A 5,060-nucleotide genomic window follows, 5' to 3' on the forward strand; every position below is an offset into this window, starting at 1 on the left:
TAGTACTATTTCAATGTTGGTAATTTCTCTGTTTAATAATCATGTTATATTATTGAAAGGGGAACAAGTGAAAAACATTGGCAGCCCTGATAGCTAAATCATTGCCTAATACAGATAGATTTGTTTTTCCTTGAACTATTCATAACCAATTAAAATATTTGTGAATTTTTCCTATTCCTGCACAAAATGGTAATACTTAAATGTGACTTATCTTTCAAGATTCATGGGCTGTCACCAATGTGAGTGAAAGTAGAGAATGACAATATCTGTATATGCAATGGAAATTGTATGAATACAGGAAGAAATAATTCTTATACATGGTCAAACAACTCTGAGATGTACAGGGGGCCTGATTTACCCCCTTTAGGCACTGCTTCTGTCTTGTCTCTTTCCAGATCAAATAACCTCAGTGCTTCATGCCTTTATTTATTATCTAATAATCCCCAATCCCTTACCAGGTATCAAAAGTGATCTCACCCATGAGTAACCCCTCATCTAACTCCTAATGTCCTTTCTACAATAAATAATTATTCCATCCAAACTGATTTGTATAATAGCAAATTAATCATTGGAAGAGTGTTGGGGACTTAGATATTTGAGGTGATTGTAACTGTACTGTTGGATGGAGTGTTTGATTTGGAGACAGGAAGCCCTGAATCCAAAGCTCATCTCAGACAATTTTTAGCTGTGACTGTGATAAAGTCACTAAGTTTTAATTTGCTCAGCAGTATAATGGAGGTAATAATAGTAACTAGCTCCCCTAGGTTTTTTTTAACTATCAAATATGCAAAATGATCTATAAAATTTAGAGTATCTTATAAATCCTAGGTATTATAATAATAACTATTATTATGATGATGACTACTCATGAGATTGTGGCAAATGGACCTTGATAGAGGAACTGCTTAAATGGACTAAAGGACAATTAGAGTGGATTAGGGATGAAGAAGACTGTTAGAATGAGAAGGGAATGGAAATGGGAAAGAATGAAAAGGGAAATCAATCATAGGACAATGTTCAATATTGTATCTCCACACTCTGTGTCTTTACCCGAACAAAGATGGAAGTGTTGATAATATTACACAATCAGAGGTTGTCAGCTGACCACTGCTTTTAAAACTATCTAGCTTGAATGCTTCATTTTAAACATAAGGAAACTGAGGCACCAAGAAGTTAAGTGAATCCCCCAAGGTCATACAGGTGTCAGAGCTTGGTTTGAGCCTATGTATCCTATGATTCCAAATTAATTGTTCTTTATACCAAACCTTAGCTAGCAGAAAGTTTTTAGTTAATCATTCTATCTCATTTACTATTCCCATTTCCTTAAGCATTAAAACAAAGATGGCCATTTAAAGCATCTTATAAATGCTAGGTATTATTATTAGGAAAATGTGGTAAATGGTCCAAATTTTACAATGCACCAAATTCTCCAAAGCTTACAAAATAATTGGAAAAAATTCATCCTGTTTCTTTTAAAATTTTTTTCATTTCTTTTTAAAAACTTACATTCATTCTTAAAATCAATACTATGAATTGGTTTCAAGACAAAAGAGTGGTAAAGTGAAGGCAGTGGGGGTTAAGAGACTTGCCCAGGATCACATAGCTAGGAAGTTTCTGAAACCATATTTAAGCCCAGGACCTCTTGTCTCCAGCCTGGCTCTCTATCCACTGAGTATTCTAGATGCCCCTGTGTCTCCATCTTTATTAATCAAAACCTGAAGACCTCTTAGTGTCTTCAAAACTGAGCATTCTGAAGTTTGGGGGTGGTTTCTGCAAATGCAGCATTTGCATCCAAAGTTTAATTTTACTTATTCCTTCTGGAACAATCAGCTGGCCATGAAAGACAATGGACACAATGATCCTAGAAACAAATTATTCATATCTTCAGGTGGAGACATGTATCACAAAGGCCATTAACCTTAAATTAACTTGCTAGTTCTTGCCTTTAGAATGGAATTTGACTTTTATTTTCCTCTTTCTATCTCTGGCCTCCTTAGATAGGAATTCACTTACTGATTTTGCCTTCCATCTTTTGTGCTTGGAACAGCCAGCCACTTCAACAGTCATTTATTAAGGCTTCATCATGTTCTAAGGACCATGCTAAGTACTATAGCCTCTAAATGTACCTATCGTAACCTCAACCAAAACTACACTATGGTGTAATGGTGAGCAATCTATCTGTGGGTCTCAACTGAACAAAGTTCTTGTTCCATTTCTGTTGCAGAGTAGCTAAGTGAACCTGAGAAATTAAGTCACTTAGTGCCTAAATTAACTCCTCTTGGATTACAAATCACAGAAAACTTGGTGCTCTGTGCTGTAGAAGCTCAGAATATATTCATGATTCTAAAGAAATCCCAACCCCAGCCCATCTGTCCTCTTAAAACAAGTTTTAAAAAAATCACGTTTTCTTTAAACAAATAAGACTTCATGATGTTCTTTGTGTTGCCATCCCATTATATTTCTTTACAAAGAGCCAGAAGGGATACTTAATGAGATTCTTACCTTTGGCCCAAGAAATGGGAAGAAATTTCTTGAAGAAAAGATCATTTCCCATCTTCTGTTATAATAAATAGTCAGTGCTGTATTCCCTCTGGCGTATGCTCTGATACCCAGTAAACACTTAAAGGCTAAAGCTTTTTTAGTTCAATAGATACTTATAGAAATTGCATCAAAGTTGAGAAACTTGGAGAACTTAGCCTAAAGGGAAATAAGAGGCTTCCCTCTATGGGATGGTTGGTGCTATTAGTTGATTTGACTTTGGTCAGCAAAGAAGAAAAATTCCCTACCCAATTACCCCCAGGCTCTCCTAGTGCCAGGCTTTGACTGAAACAGGAGGTTTGTGAATTGGAGAGTCAGTGTACTTTTTCTGCCTTCTATGGGAGTCATAAATAACTTCATGTATTACATTATTTGTACGACAAATATCTCAGTTACAAATGTCTTATAATGTCTCCTTTGAATATTCCAAATTACTTAAAAAGAATATTTGACAAGATCTTAAATAATTCAAGTAAATTTATGAAGAACTGAGTTTTTCAATTCATTTATTATATTCTGGGAAACAAAAATAAAAAGAAACTATATGCTCCATTTCCAATAAAGGCTCAAAATATATATTTTGATACATAAATACAAATTATATGTAAAATAAATAGATAGAAAATGAGGGAGTGAAAAACATCTAATAACTATAGGGGAGCGATTAGGAAATATTTGTGAATGGAATACCACAAGTGCTTATGCCTGAACAAGTTAAGCTTCTAAACTAATAATCAAATCATAAGCACTAATTCACCACTTAATTTTCATTATGAACTGCACTAGGAACTGGACATAAAAAGACAAAAGTATAAAAATTAAATTATAATCTCTAATAATAAAATATATTTTATTAGGTTTATTAAGCATCATTAGAAACAAGGAATCAAGGGGATACAAAATGAAAGCCATGTGCCCTTGGCTGGTTAGCCCATTTAAAATCTCCATGCTTAGCTTACCACCATACTTGCTGCATTAACCCAAAGAAAGAGGACATGGACAGAGTTACCAACAGTTAAACACCAATAATGTGATACTGCTGACTTGCAGACACAGGAGAGATTATCGGGAATTTAGGAAACCCTAAGGATTTCTGGGGAAAGAAGTCAAAGGTTCAAAATCTTTATTCATGCAAAAGTAAACCAGTATATACCTTAAAATGGTCTTTTGGGATATACGTGTGTGTATTCCTACATCACCCTCAAAATAAAGTCCATTAGTCTGATCTCCTTTCAGAAGCAGGACGATCAAATCAAAGGCAGTCTTTTATATGTCATCCCTTCAAATATTTCATGGAATTGTGCCCTATAATCAGTTAGGTCTTTTCCAAATAAAGTAATGTTTATTCTCTCAATAATTCCTACTATTGCATTGTTTTAAATCCACTGATCTTTTACATTTTCTAAGCCTTCATCAGTTTTGAAATTTTACTTTGTAGAATGTGGTTATCAAGATGGGAAACAAATCAAGTTTGGTGTGATTAGGGAACTTAGAGAGTGCTGTTGATATGACTATCCCCTTCTTGCCAGACAGACATCACAGATGTACTCTGAGCCCTAAGAGGAAAGGCTCCATATCCTATTTTTCTAACTGTTCTTCCCTGCTGTTTTTTTGGCACCCACACTGTTCCCATAGATCATACCCTAAGCATATAGGGGTGTCTGAGTGCAAGATTTCTTGTTCTTCTAGCTGGTAAATCCCTGACCCATTTACATGAGTCTGGGGATGCTAACATCCCCAATCAAATTTTTCCCAAATCTGCCCGTAAGTTCTAGACCCTCCCATGGGGCTAGTCCACTAGCTTTGGCTATAACAAACTTCCTCTGTATCATTAAAGAGACTCCATGAATTTTTCACATTCGAACTTACACAGGCCAAGCACTTCAAGACTGTTATCTTTTCCTCCTGATCTGAGCATAAATAAATGTTAGATACTTCCATACATACATAAATACATAGATAGATACATAGACATAGAGATAGATGTGTAGGTACATAGATAAATTTATACATAGGTACACAGATAGATACAGAGATACAAAGAAAGGAAGAATATAAATGGCAGATACATAAATGATAGATGATTAGTTGTAGATAGGCATATGTAAATAGGCAGAAAGAAAATTGAAGGTGAAAATAATAGAAAATTAGATAAATATGGATAAGAAGTTTTAGAAGACAAATAATTGATCATGTAATACACAGTAGAAAGATCAACAGATATGAACAGTAGCTGCTCTTTAGCAAATGATAGTCAATAAACATGAAGTACCTATACTTTTCTATGCATTTTAACAAGCACTAGAGATACTATTTCCTGTCTTCAAGGAGCTCACAATGTAATGGGAGCTGTGGGGAGGGTTTTGGGGATAAGGCTCTGAAACTTTGGCAATAAGATGCTTGGAACATCAAAAAGTTAAGGCTTCTCTTTTTTCTGTACTCCCTCTATGTATCTGTCTCTTTCTCTCTCTGTCTCACTTTTTTCTGTCTCTGCCTCTCTGTCTGTCTGTCTCTCTCAGAAA

Source organism: Monodelphis domestica, chromosome 6, assembly GCF_027887165.1.
Source record: "Monodelphis domestica isolate mMonDom1 chromosome 6, mMonDom1.pri, whole genome shotgun sequence".
NCBI lineage: Eukaryota > Metazoa > Chordata > Mammalia > Didelphimorphia > Didelphidae > Monodelphis > Monodelphis domestica.